We start from the raw sequence: 17,171 nt of genomic DNA, 5'->3' as shown, positions 1-17,171 counted from the left end.
ACTTAAAGTGTAGCCAAATAGGAAACCTCCAAAAACATGTACAATTGCACCAGCAGGCAGAAGCATTAACCCAACAACTAACCTGAAAGTACTTCATGATCCCTTTAAATAGCGCTGGTAGGGGGTCCTTCATGATCCCTTTAAATAGTGCAGGTAGGGGGTCCTTCATGATCCCTTTAAATAGCGCTGGTAGGGGGTCCTTCATGATCCCTTTAAATAGTGCAGGTAGGGGGTCCTTCATGATCCCTTTAAATAGCGCTGGTAAGGGGTCCTTCATGATCCCTTTAAACAGCGCAGGTAGGGGGTCCTTCATGATCCCTTTAAATAGCGCTGGTAAGGGGTCCTTCATGATCCTTTAAACAGCACAGGTAGGGGGTCCTTCATGATCCCTTTAAATAGCGCAGGTAGAGGGTCCTTCATGATGCCTTTAAATAGCGCAGGTAGGGGGTCCTTCATGATCCCTTTAAACAGCACAGGTAGGGGGTCCTTCATGATCCTTTAAACAGCACAGGTAGGGGGTCCTTCATGATCCCTTTAAATAGCGCTGGTAAGGGGTCCTTCATGATCCCTTTAAATAGCGCTGGTAGGGGGTCCTTCATGGTCCCTTTAAATAGCGCTGGTAGGGGGTCCTTCATGGTCCCTTTAAATCGCGCTGGTAAGGGGTCCTTCATGATCCCTTTAAATAGCGCTGGTAAGGGGTCCTTCATGATCCCTTTAAATAGCACTGGTAGGGGGTCCTTCATGGTCCCTTTAAATAGCGCTGGTAAGGGGTCCTTCATGATCCCTTTAAATAGCGCTGGTAGGGGGTCCTTCATGGTCCCTTTAAATAGCGCTGGTAAGGGGTCCTTCATGGTCCCTTTAAATAGCGCTGGTAAGGGGTCCTTCATGATCCCTTTAAATAGCGCTGGTAGGGGGTCCTTCATGATCCCTTTAAATAGCGCTGGTAAGGGGTCCTTCATGATCCCTTTAAATAGCGCTGGTAGGGGGTCCTTCATGGTCCCTTTAAATAGCGCTGGTAGGGGGTCCTTCATGATCCCTTTAAATAGCGCTGGTAGGGGGTCCTTCATGCCGTTTAACGTCGTGTTCAGCTGTGCGAGGTCGGCTGGAGTGTGGAGCTCCAAAATAGCAGCGGTGCCTTCAAATCAGCGTTGCACACGAACTCATGTAATTTTCTCCCTACTCTGCAAGCTGCCTGCTGTCGTTAGGTGCACGCGAGCAAACCTCTTTACCAAGATGACGTCCTGCGCACTTTCCGTTGGAAGTGTGCACGCTCATCTCGGACCCCATTTCGGAGGCTTCGTTGTCTGCATAGCCCCTAAAAAAGGGGCACCACATAGTCCAATTTCACCCACATAGAGTCAAGAGTTGAGCTCAGGGCTGAAAAGGACAGCGATGTTGTGAACAGTCGGGACAGTGGCCAGCAAGGGGCCAGTTGTGGCAAGTGATGCGGACCGAAGATGATGAGTCTTCCTAATGTTTAGCTGGAGGAAATTACAGCTCATTCAAGATGAGCAGTCTGTCAACCTAGAGGTAGTGCAGGAGTCCTCAGAGATTCCAGTGTCATTAGCGTACATGTCGAAGTTGACCCCATTTCTGTAGATGTTGTCAGCAAGGGGCAGCGTGGATGAGGAATGAGGAAGGGGTGGGGGCCATGGATGGTTCCTTGGGGGACTCCAGAAGTGATGGTGCAGGGTTAGGAAGAGAAGCCATCGGTGGAGATACTCTGGCTATGATCAGAAAGGTAAAGGTGGAACTAATCAAGGGCAATTCCATCACACTGGAGAATGGAGGAGAGATATTGCAGAAGAATGGTGTGGTTGACCATGTTGAAGGTTATAGAGAGGTCAGAGAAGATAAAGAGGGAGAATGCACAGTCACAATCACTTAATAAGGTGTCCACAGATGTGTCAGGTAAGTAACTGAGTCCTTGTTTGTGAGGGGAAACATTTTCACTTCAGCTGTGGAAAGCAGGCATCAGCTGAACAGGGCACAGAATTTTTCCTAGATCCTGGAGTCACGGGGGTACAGGATGCAACAGATGGCACCCATGTAGTGTTCAGACTTTTGGCTCTGGCTGCCATCTCATTACAAACAAGAGCCTATTATTCCTTCCCTTGTCTACAAGACTCCAGGACTGATTTTAACTTTCAACGTGGCGGAAAACAGTTAGTTGTGGAAATAGCTGCTCCGTTAAATACCCCGCCCATTATATACCCTGCCCATTATATATCATGCCCGTTATATATCCCACACGTTACATACCCTGCCTGTGATACACCCAGCCTGTTATACACCCTGCCTAAAACATATGCTGCTCATTATATACCCCGCCCATTATAGACCCCAGCCATTATACACCCCACCCGTTATACACCTCACCCGTTATATACCTCACCCCATTATACACCTCACCCGTTATACACTCCACCCATTATACACCTCACCCCATTATACACTCCACCCGTGATATACCTGACCCATTATACACCTCACCCGTTATATACCCCACCCGATATACACCTCACCCATTAAACATCCCACACGTCATACACCTCACCCGTTATACACCCCACCCGTTATACACCCCACCCGTTATACACCTCACCGGGAATACACCTCACCCATTATACATCCCACCCGTTATACACCTCACCCTTGAAACACCTCACCCGTTATATACCCCACCCGTTATACATCCCACCCATTATACACCTCACCCTTCATACACCTCACCCATCATACACCTCACCCATTATACACCTCATCCGTTATGCACCTCACCCTTCATACACCCTACCCATCATACACCTCACCCATGATACACCTCACCCATTATACACCTCACCCGTTATAAACCTCACCCGTTATATACCGCACCCGATATACACCCCACCCATTATACACCTCACCCATTAAACATCCCACCCGTTATACACCTCACCCGTCATATACCCCACCCGTTATACATCCCACCCATAAAACACCGCACCCGTTATACACCTCACCCGTTATACACCCCACCCATTATACACCTCACCCGTTATACACCTCACCCATTAGAAACCTCACCCCATATACCCCACCCGTTATACATCCCACCCATAAAACACCCCACCCGTTATACACCTCACCCGTTATACACCTCACCCGTTATACAACTCACCCGTTATATACCCCACCCGATATACACCTCACCCGTTATACACCCCACCCGTTATACACCTCACCCGTTATACACCCCACCCGTTATACACCTCACCCATTATACACCTCACCCATTATACACCTCACCCCATTATACAACTCACCCATTATACACCTCACCCATCATACACCTCGCCCGTTATACACCTCACCCATTAAACACCTCACCCGTTATACACCTCACCCATTATACACCTCACCCGTTATACACCTCACCCATGAAACACCTCACCCGTTATACACCCCACCCATTATACACCTCACCCGTTATACTCCTCACCCATTATACACCCAACCCGTTATACACATCAACCGTTATACACCTCACCCGTTATACACCTCACCCGTTATACACCTCACCCATTATACAACTCACCCGTTATACACGTCACCCATTATACACCTCACCCGTTATACACCTCACCCATTATACACCTCACCCGTTATACACCCCACCCATTATACACCTCACCCCATTATACACCTCACCCATGAAACATCCCACCCATTATACACCTCACCCCATTATACACCTCACCCGTTATACACCCCACCCATTATACACCTCACCCCATTATACACCTCACCCGTTATACACCCCACCCATTATACACCTCACCCATTATACAACTCACCCATTATACACCTCACCCATTATACACCTCACCCATTATACACCTCACCCGTTATACACCCCACCCATTATACACCTCACCCCATTATACACCTCACCCGTTATACACCCCACCCGTCATACAACTCACCCATTATATACCTCACCCGTTATACACCTCACCCGTCATATACCCCACCCGTTATACACCTCACCCGTTATACACCTCACCCGTTGTACATCCCACCCGTAATACACCTCACCCATTATACACCTCACCCGTTATACACCTCACCCATTATACACCTCACCCGTTATACACCTCACCCGTCATACACCTCACCTGTTATACACCTCACCCGTTATACACCTCACCCATTAAACACCCCACCCATTATACACCTCACCCGTTATACACCTCACCCATTATACACCTCACCCGTTATACACCCCACCCGTTATACACCTCACCCGTTATACATCCCACCCGTTATACACCTCACCCGTTATACACCTCAGCCGTTATACACCCCACCCATTATACACCCCACCCATTATAGACCTCACCCGTTATACACCTCACCCATTATACACCCCATCCGTTATACACCTCACCCATTATACACCCCACCCATTATACACCCCACCCATTATACACCTCACCCGTTATATACCTCACCCATTATACACCCCACCCATTACACACCCCACCCATTATACAACTCACCCGTTATACACCTCACCCATTATACACCTCAGCCGTTATACACACCACCCATTATACACCTCACCCGTTATACACCCCACCCGTTATATACCCCACCCGTTATACACCCCACCCATTAAACATCCCACCCGTTATACACCCCACCCATTATACACCTCACCCGTTATACATCCCACCCGTTATACACCTCACCCGTTATACACCTCAGCCGTTATACACCCCACCCATTATACACCTCACCCGTTATACACCTCACCCATTATACACCCCACCCGTTATACACCTCACCCATTATACACCCCACCCATTATACACCCCACCCATTATACACCTCACCCGTTATACACCTCACCCATTATACACCCCACCCATTACACACCCCACCCATTATACAACTCACCCGTTATACACCTCACCCATTATACACCCCACCCATTACACACCCCACCCATTATACAACTCACCCGTTATACACCCCACCCATTATACACCTCACCCGTTATACACCCAACCCATTATACACCTCACCCGTTATACACCCCACCCGTTATACACCTCACCCATTATACACCCCACCCATTATTCACCTCACCCATTATACACACCACCCATTATACACCTCACCCGTTATACAACCCACCCATTATACACCTCACCCCATTATACATCTCACCCGTTATACACCTCACCCATTATACATCTCACCCGTTATACACCCCACCCGTTATACACCTCACCCGTTATACATCCCACCCATTATACACCTCACCCATTATACATCTCACCCGTTATACACCCTACCCATTATACACCTCACCCATTATACACCCCACCCATTATACACCCCACCCATTATACACCTCACCCGTTATACACCTCACCCATTATACACCCCACCCATTACACACCCCACCCATTATACACCTCACCCGTTATACACCTCACCCATTATACACCCCACCCATTACACACCCCACCCATTATACAACTCACCCGTTATACACCCCACACATTAGACACCTCACCCGTTATACACCCAACCCATTATACACCTCACCCGTTATACACCCCACCCGTTATACACCTCACCCATTATACACCCCACCCATTATACACCTCACCCATTATACACACCACCCATTATACACCTCACCCGTTATACAACCCACCCATTATACACCTCACCCCATTATACATCTCACCCGTTATACACCTCACCCATTATACATCTCACCCGTTATACACCCCACCCGTTATACACCTCACCCGTTATACATCCCACCCATTATACACCTCACCCATTATACATCTCACCCGTTATACACCCTACCCATTATACACCTCACCCGTTATACACCCCACCCATTATACACCTCACCCCATTATACATCTCACCCGTTATACACCTCACCCATTATAAACCTCACCCGTTATACACCCCACCCATTATACACCTCACCCCATTATACATCTCACCCGTTATACACCTCACCATTATACACCTCACCCGTTATACACCTCACCCCATTATACACCTCACCCGTTATACACATCACCCGTTATACACCCCACCCATTATACACCTCACCCGTTATACACCCCACCCATTATACACCTCACCCCATTATACACCCCACCCGTTATACACCTCACCCATTATGCACCTCACCCATTATACACCTCACCCATTATACACCCCACCCGTTATACACCTCACCCATTATACACCCCACCCGTTATACACATCACACGTTATACACCCTACCCATTATACACCTCACCCATTATACACCCCACCCGTTATACACCCCACCCATTATACACCCCACTCGTTATACACATCACCCGTTATACACCCCACCCATGAAACACCTCACCCATTATACACCCCACCCATGATACACCTCACCCCATTATACACCCCACCCGTTATACACATCACCCGTTATACACCCCACCCATTATACACCTCACCCATTATACACCCCACCCATTATACACCTCACCCATTATACACCTCACCCCATTATACACCCCACCCGTTATACACCTCACCCATTATGCACCTCACCCATTATACACCTCACCCATTATACACCCCACCCATTATACACCTCACCCATTATACGCCTCACCCATCATACACCTCACCCATTATACACCCCACCCGTTATACACCTCACCCATTATACACCTCACCCCATTATACACCTCACCCATTATACACCTCACCCATTATACACCTCACCCCATTATACACCCCACCCCATTATACACCTCAACCCATTATACACCCCACCCCATTATACACCCCACCCCTTATACACCCCATCCATCATACGCCTCACCCATTATACACCTCACCCGTTATACATCCCACCCGTTATACACCTCACCCGTTATACACCTCAGCCGTTATACACCCCACCCATTATACACCCCACCCGTTATACACCTCACCCATTATACACCCCACCCATTATACACCTCACCCGTTATACACCTCACCCATTATACACCCCACCCATTACACACCCCACCCATTATACACCTCACCCGTTATACACCTCACCCATTATACACCTCACCCGTTATACACCCCACCCATTATACACCTCACCCGTTATACACCCCACCCGTTATACACCTCACCCATTATACACCCCACCCATTATACACCTCACCCATTATACACACCACCCATTATACACCTCACCCGTTATACACCCCACCCATTATACATCTCACCCGTTATACACCCGACCCATTATACACCTCACCCATTATACACCCCACCCATTATACACCTCACCCATTATACACCTCACCCGTTATACACCCCACCCATTATACACCTCACCCCATTATACATCTCACCCGTTATACACCTCACCATTATACACCTCACCCGTTATACACCCCATCCATTATACACCTCACCCCATTATACATCTCACCCATTATACACATCACCCCATTATACACCTCACCCGTTATACACATCACCCGTTATACACCCCACCCATTATACACCTCACCCGTTATACACCCCACCCGTTATACACCTCACCCCATTATACACACCACCCGTTATACACCTTACCCATTATGCACCTCACCCATTATACACCTCACCCATTATACACCCCACCCATTATACACCTCACCCATTATACACCTCACCCCATTATACACCTCACCCATTATACACCTCACCCGTTATACACCCCACCCATCATACGCCTCACCAATTATACACCTCACCCGTTATACACCTCACCCATTATACACCTCACCCCATTATACACCCCACCCCATTATACAACTCACCCCATTATACACCCCACCCCATTATACACCCCACCCCTTATACACCCCACCCATCATACGCCTCACCCATTATGCACCTCACCCGTTATACACCTCACCCATTATACACCTCACCCATTATACACCTCACCCGTTATACACCTCACCCATTATACACCTCACCCATTATACAACTCACCCATTATACACCTCACCCATTATACACCTCACCCCATTATACATCTCACCCGTTATACACCTCACCCATTATACACCTCACCCCATTATAAACCTCACCCATTATACACCCCACCCGTTATACACCCCACCCATCATACGCCTCACCCATTATACACCTCACCCGTTATACACCTCACCCATTATACACCTCACCCCATTATACACCTCACCCCATTATACACCTCACCCTTTATACACCTCACCCCATTATACACCTCACCCATTATACACCTCACCCGTTATACACCTCACCCCGTTATACACCCCACCCGTTATACACCCCACCCATTAAACACCTCACCCCGTTATACACCTCACCCATCATACACCTCACCCATGATACACCTCACCCGTTATACACCCCACCCATTATACACCTCACTCATGATGCACCTCACCCGTTATACACCCCACCCATTATACACCCCACCCATTATACACCTCACCCATTATACACCCCACCCATTATACACCTCACCCATCATACACCCCACCCATTATACACCTCACCCGTTATACACCTCACCCGTTATACACCCCACCCATTATACACATCACCCGTTATACATGTCACCCGTTATACACCTCACCCGTTATACACCTCACCCGTTATACACCCCACCCATTATACACCTCACCCATGATACACCTCACCCATCATACACCTCACCCATTATACACCTCACCCATTATACACCTCACCCGTTGTACACCTCACCCATTATACACCTCACCCGTTATACACCCCACCCATTATACACCTCACCCCATTATACACCTCACCCGTTATACACATCACCCGTTATACACCCCACCCATTATACACCTCACCCGTTATACACCCCACCCATTATACACCTCACCCCATTATACACCTCACCCATTATACACCTCACCCATTATACACCTCACCCCATTATACACCTCACCCCATTATACATCTCACCCATTATACACCTCACCCATTATACACCTCACCCGTTATACACCCCACCCGTTATACACCTCACCCATTATACACCTCACCCCATTATACACCCCACCCCATTATACACCCCACCCCATTATACACCCCACCCGTTATACACCCCACCCATCATACGCCTCACCCATTATACACCTCACCCGTTATACACCTCACCCATTATACACCTCACCCATTATACACCTCACCCATTATACACCCCACCCATCATACGCCCCACCCATCATACGCCTCACCCATTATACACCTCACCCATTATACACCTCACCCATTATACACCTCACCCATTATACACCCCACCCGTTATACACCCCACCCGTTATACACCTCACCCGTTATACACCTCACCCATTATACACCTCACCCATTATACACCTCACCCGTTATACACCTCACCCCTTATACACCTCACCCCATTATACACCTCACCCCATTATACACCTCACCCATTATACACCTCACCCATTATACACCTCACCCATTATACACCCCACCCATTATACACCTCACCCCATTATACACCCCACCCCATTATACACCTCACCCCATTATACACCTCACCCCATTATACACCTCACCCCATTATACACCTCACCCTGTTATACACCCCACCCATTATACACCTCACCTGTTATACACCCCACCCATTATACACCTCACCCATCATACACCTCACCCATGATACACCTCACCCGTTATACACCCCACCCATTATACACCCCACCCATTATACACCTCACCCATTATACACCTCACCCATGATACACCTCACCCGTTATACACCCCACCCATTATACACCCCACCCATGGAGACAGTAACGGAACATTTAGATAAGCATAATTTAATAGGACAAAGTCAGCATGGCTTTATGAAGGGGAAGTCATGTCTGACAAATTTGCTTGAGTTCTTCGAGGATATAACGTATAGGGTGGATAAAGGGGAACCAGTGGACATAGTGTATTTAGACTTCCAGAAGGCATTCGACAAGGTGCCACATAAAAGATTATTACTTAAGATAAAAAATCACGGGATTGGGGGTAATATTCTGGCATGGGTGGAGGATTGGTTATCGAACAGGAAGCAGAGAGTTGGGATAAATGGTTCATTTTCGGACTGGCAACCAGTAACCAGTGGTGTTCCACAGGGGTCGGTGCTGGGTCCCCAACTCTTTACAATCTATATTAACGATTTGGAGGAGGGGACCGAGTGCAACATATCAAAATTTGCAGATGATACAAAGATGGGAGGGAAAGTAGAGAGTGAGGAGGACATAAAAAACCTGCAAGGGGATATAGACAGGCTGGGTGAGTGGGCGGAGATTTGGCAGATGCAATATAATATTGGAAAATGTGAGGTTATGCACTTTGGCAGGAAAAATCAGAGAGCAAGTTATTTTCTTAATGGCGAGAGACTGGAAAGTACTGCAGTACAAAGGGATCTGGGGGTCCTCGTGCAAGAAAATCAAAAAGTTGGTGTGCAGGTGCAGCAGGTGATCAAGAAAGCCAACGGAATGTTGGCTTTTATTGCTAGGGGGATAGAATATAAAAACAAGGAGGTATTGCTGCAGTTATATAAGGTATTGGTGAGACCGCACCTGGAATACTGCATACAGTTTTGGTCTCCATACTTAAGAAAAGACATACTTGCTCTCGAGGCAGTACAAAGAAGGTTCACTCGGTTAATCCCGGGGATGAGGGGGCGGACATATGAGGAGAGGTTGAGTAGATTGGGACTCTACTCATTGGAGTTCAGAAGAATGAGAGGCGATCTTATTGAAACATATAAGATTGTGAAGGGTCTTGATCGGGTGGATGCAGTAAGGATGTTCCCAAAGATGGGTGAAACTAGAACTAGGGGGCATAATCTTAGAATAAGGGGCTGCTCTTTCAAAACTGAGATGAGGAGAAACTTCTTCACTCAGAGGGTGGTCGGTCTGTGGAATTTGCTGCCCCAGGAAGCTGTGGAAGCTACATCATTAGATAAATTTAAAACAGAAATAGACAGTTTCCTAGAAGTAAAGGGAATGAGGGGTTATGGGGAGCGGGTAGGAAATTGGACATGAAGCTGAGTTCGGATCGGTCAATGCCCTGTGGGTGGCGGAGAGGGCCCAGGGGCTATGTGGCCGGGTCCTGCTCCGACTTCTTGTGTTCTTTAGATTTGTGGTTGGGATCAGATCAGCCATGATCTTATTGAATGGCGGAGCAGGCTCGAGGGGCCGATTGGCCTACTCCTGCTCCAATTTCTTATGTTCTTATGTACACCTCACCCATTATACACCCCACCCATCATACGCCTCACCCATTATACACCTCACCCTTTATACACCTCACCCATTATACACCTCACCCATTATACACCCCACCCGTTATACACCCCACCCATCATACGCCTCACCCATTATACACCTCACCCGTTATACACCTCACCCCATTATACACCTCACCCCATTATACACCTCACCCCGTTATACACCCCACCCGTTATACACCTCAGCCTTTATACACCCCACCCATTATACACCTCACCCGTTATACACCCCACCCATTATACACCTCACCCGTTATACACCCCACCCATTATACACCTCACCCGTTATACACCCCACCCATTATACACCTCACCCGTTATACACCCCACCCATTATACACCTCACCCGTTATACACCTCACCCATTATACACCTCACCCGTTATACACCTCACCCGTTATACACCTCACCCATGATACACCTCACCCTTTATACACCCCACCCATTATACACCTCACCCATGATACACCTCACCCATCATACACCTCACCCGTTATACACCCCACCCATTATACACCCCACCCATTATACACCTCACCCATTATACACCCCACCCATTATACACCCCACCCATTATACACCCCACCCATCATACACCTCACCCGTTATACACCTCACCCATTATACACCTCACCCGTTGTACACCTCACCCATTATACACCTCACCCGTTGTACACCTCACCCGTTATACACCTCACCCGTTATACACCTCACCCGTTATACACCTCACCCGTTATACATCCCACCCATTATACACCTCACCCGTCATATACCCCACCCATCATACACCCCACCCATTATACACCTCAGCCGTTATACACCCCACCCATTATACACCTCACCCGTTATACACCTCACCCGTTATACTCCTCACCCGTTATACACCTCACCCCATTATACAACTCACCCCATTATACACCTCACCCGTTATACACCTCACCCGTTATACACTTCACCCATTATACACCTCACCCGTTATACACCTCACCCGTTATACACCTCACCCGTTATACACCTCACCCGTTATACACCTCACCCTTTATACACCCCACCCATTATACACCTCACCCATGATACACCTCACCCATCATACACCTCACCCGTTATACACCCCACCCATTATACACCCCACCCATTATACACCTCACCCTTTATACACCTCACCCATTATACACCCCACCCATTATACACCTCACCCATCATACACCTCACTCGTTATACACCTCACCCATTATACACCTCACCCGTTGTACACCTCACCCATTATACACCTCACCCGTTGTACACCTCACCCATTATACACCTCACCCGTTATACACCTCACCCGTTGTACACCTCACCCGTTATACACCTCACCCGTTATACACCTCACCCGTTATACACCTCACCCGTTATACATCCCACCCGTTATACACCTCACCCGTCATATACCCCACCCATCATACACCCCACCCATTATACACCTCAGCCGTTATACACCCCACCCATTATACACCTCACCCGTAATACACCTCACCCGTTATACTCCTCACCCGTTATACACCTCACCCCATTATACAACTCACCCCATTATACACCTCACCCGTTATACACCTCACCCGTTATACACTTCACCCATTATACACCTCACCCGTTATACACCTCACCCGTTATACACCTCACCTGTTATACACTTCACCCATTATACACCTCACCCGTTATACACCTCACCCGTTATACACCTCACCTGTTATACACTTCACCCATTATACACCTCACCCATTATACACCTCACCTGTTATACACTTCACCCATTATACACCTCACCCATTATACACCTCACCCATTATACACCTCACCCATTATACACCTCACCCGTTATACACCCCACCCATTATACACCTCACCCATTATACACCTCACCCATTATACGCCCCACCCATTATACACTTCACCCATTATACACCCCACCCATTATACACTTCACCCGTTATACACCTCACCCGTTATACACCTCACCCGTTATACACCTCACCCATTATACACCTCACCCATTATACACCTCACCCCGTTATACACCTCGCCCGTTATACACTTTGCCCATTATACACTTTGCCCGTTATACACCTGGCCTATTATATACCCGGCACATTATACGCCCCACCAATATTACATCCTGCCCATTATATACCTCATCCATTATGCACTCTGCCCGTTATATACACCTCCCATTATACATCCCGCCCGCCTGTTATACACCTCGTCCGTTATACATACCGGCCATTATATATCCCATCCATTATATATCCTGCCCATTATACACCCTGCTCGTTATATATCCCACCCACTATATATCCCACCCACTATATATCCTGCCCATTATACACCCTGCTCGTTATATATCCCACCCACTATATATCCTGCCCATATATACCCCACCCATTATATGCCCTGCCCATTATACATCCTGCCTGTTATACACCCCGCCTTTTATACATCACCCCCATTATTTACCTCGCCCATTATTTACCCTGCCCGATATATATCCCGCCCGTTATGCAACCTGCCCGTGATATAACCTGCCCATTTCCACCCTGCCTGTTAAATACCCTGCCTGTTATATACCACGCCCGTTATATATCCCACCCATCATATATCCTGCCCAATTTTCCTTTCCATTTACCCCACATTAGGTTCCATTCACTTTACTTTCGCCAGGACCTTCTTTCCTTCTCTTCTCCCCACATTCTTCGAAAAGTGAGCAAATATTTAAAAAACACTTTGAAATTTTATAAAGGCCAAAGCAATAATTGCTGCTCTATGCAGCCACCTGAGTGTAAGTCTACACATTCCTTTCAAATGTGCTGCTGACCAAACTTTCTGCATCTCCCAATGGATGAGTTGCTGGTGCAAAGCCAAAGCTGTGCTGCGACTGTATGATAATTATTCAAATAAACTGATGCTGCAAACTTGGCACAGTCACCTTATTGCACCAAGAGCCAGTTTGGGCCAGTCGGACATTCCAAGCGCAGATTTTGCTGGTGTTGCAAAATCAAAGCTTTAAGGTACCCTTGAGATCCTTAAGTAGGTGTTAATGTGAGTTAACATGAAGCTTGGCGTATGAACAGAGTTAATTGGTGAGCAGATGAATTCACTGTTGGGTTTACTATTGAAATTAATGTACTTCAAATTTTGCATTCTCAATAGCCATAAGGTAATCTTTTTTTAATATATTGCATTAATGTTTAGCATGGAGGGACAATTGATTTTATTGGGTGCTTATAGACTTCCACTCAAGAGGGAGAAGGTAATTATTTATTTCCTAATTTATTGTAACAAATGGGACTTTGAGAAAGACAGTTTGTTTGTTTATTATTAACTTATTTGTCAACTTCAACGTAAGTAAAGAGACTACAGGCATTTATGAACTCTGTACATTCAATCAAATGGGAAGTCATTATCTTGTTCTGTAATTGCGATGGAATCAATCATTTCAGAAAGGCTACAGGGAGAAATGGAGTACAGTGTAAGAACATATGAACATAAGAAAGTGGAGCAGGAGTAGCCCATACGGCCTCTCGAACCTGATCCCTATATCACTTGATTCCCTTACAGTCCAAAAATCTATCGATCTCATTCTTGAATATACTCAACGACTGAGCACCCACAATCCTCTGGGGTAGAGAATTCCAAAGATTGACAACCCCCTGAGTGAAGAAATTCCACCTCATCTCAGTCCTAAATGGCCGACCCCTTATCCTGAGACTATGTCCCCTAGTTCTAAACTCTCCAGCCAGGGGAAACATCCTCTCAGCATCTACCCTGTCAAGCCCTCTCAGAATCTTATACGTTTCAATGAGATCACCTCTCGTTCTTCTAAACTCCAGAGTATAGGCCCATTCTACTCCACCTCTCCTCATAGGACAACCCTCTTATCCCAGAAATCAATCAAATGAACCTCTGTTGCACCTCCTCTTAGGCAAGTACATCCTTCCTTCGGTAAGGCGACCAAAACTGTACACAGTACTCCAGGTGTACAATTGTAGCAAGACTTTCTTATTCTTGTACTCCAACCTCATCTCAGTCCTAAATGGCCGACCCCTTATCCTGAGACTATGCCCCCTAGTCCTAGACTCTCCAGCCAGGGGAAACATCCTCTCAGCATCTACCCTGTCAAGCCCTCTCAGAATCTTATATGTTTCAATGAGATCACCTCTCGTTCTTTTAAACTCCAGAGGGTATTTTTTTTTATTCGTTCATGGGATGTGGGCATCGCTGGCAAGGCCAGCATTTGTTGCCCATCCCTAATTGCCCTTGAGAAGGTGGTAGTGAGCCGCCTTCTTGAACCGCTGCAGTCCATGTGGTGAGGTATAGGCCCATTCTACTCAATCTCTCCCCATAGGACAAACTTCTCATCCCAGAAATCAATCTAGTGAACCTTTGTTGCACCCCCTCTAAGGCAAGTATATCCTTCCTTTGGTAAGGCGACCAAAACTGTACACAGTATTCCAGGTGTACAATTGCAGCAAGACTTCCTTACTTTTGTACTCCAACCCCCTTGCAATAAAGGCCAGCATACCATTTGCCTTCCTAATTGCTTGCTGTACCTGCATGTTAATTTACTAAGTTTCGTGTACAAGGGCACCCAAGTCCCTTTAAACACCAACATTTAATAGTTTCTCATCGTTTAAAATATATTCTGTTTTTCTGTTCTTCCTACATTTAATAACCTCACATTTCCCCACATTATACTCCATCTGCCACCTTCTTACCCACTAACCACTCACTCAACCTGTCTATATCCCTTTGCAGACTCTTTGGGCTCAATTTTGAAATGGTGGCAGGATGGCAGCAGTGATGCGGGGGGGTTGAAGGTGCGCATGGCAAACCCGAATAAAAAAAACTTACCTTTTCCGATGCAATTGCGATGTAATTGATGGTGACGAAAGTTGTTTCCGGGTTTCGTGCCTGGCAGCCCCTGATTGACAGGTTGGCTGCTGACAGGAGCTGCAACTCCGAGGGGAGGAGGAGTGAATGAGAGAGAGACGTCATCTGGCGCTGGAACAGAGAGAGTGGAGGGCGCTGAAGATCAGGGTGGAGGGGGGGAGAGGGGGAGATCGGGGGGGTAGAAAGGGGGAGATCTGGGGTAGACGGGGAGATCAGGGGGGAGAGGGGGGAAATCGGTGGGGGAGAAAGGGGGAGATTGGAAATCGGAGCGAGGGGGCGCTGGTGATATCAGTGGTCATTTTATTTTTTAATTTTGTGCAATGCCTGTTCCGGCCCTTCCAGGCGTGAATCAGAAGCCGTGGAAAAGCTGCCCAGGTAAGTTTAAAATTGTTTTAACTATCTATGATGTCAGAAATAAAGAACTTTAAGGTACCAACGATTTTGTTCTTTAACTAATTAAAGCCGGCAGGACTTCTGCATTTGGGAAGCTCGTGCACACAGGAGCGTCTGTGGGAAACTCAGAAGTCGGAGGATTGGGGCCGGCTTCCTCACCTGCTCAGAATTTTCCCGATTTTCGCAGTGCCCCCGCCCCCAACGCACCTGCAATTTCATTTGAAAATTAGGGCCTCTGTGTCCTCCTCACAGCTTACTTTCCCACCTAGCTTTGTATCGTCAGCAAATTTGGATACATTACACTCGGTCCCTTCATCTAAATCATCAATATAGATTGTAAATAGCTGAGGATGAAGTACTGATCCCTGCGGCACCCCACTAGTTACAGTCCGCCAACCCGAAAATGACCCGTTTATTCCGACTCTCTGCTTTCTGTCCATTAACCAATCCTCAATCCATGCTAATA

Source organism: Heptranchias perlo, chromosome 4 (genome assembly GCF_035084215.1).
Source record: "Heptranchias perlo isolate sHepPer1 chromosome 4, sHepPer1.hap1, whole genome shotgun sequence".
NCBI classification, from domain to species: domain Eukaryota; kingdom Metazoa; phylum Chordata; class Chondrichthyes; order Hexanchiformes; family Hexanchidae; genus Heptranchias; species Heptranchias perlo.
This window is presented reverse-complemented; position numbering follows the sequence as displayed.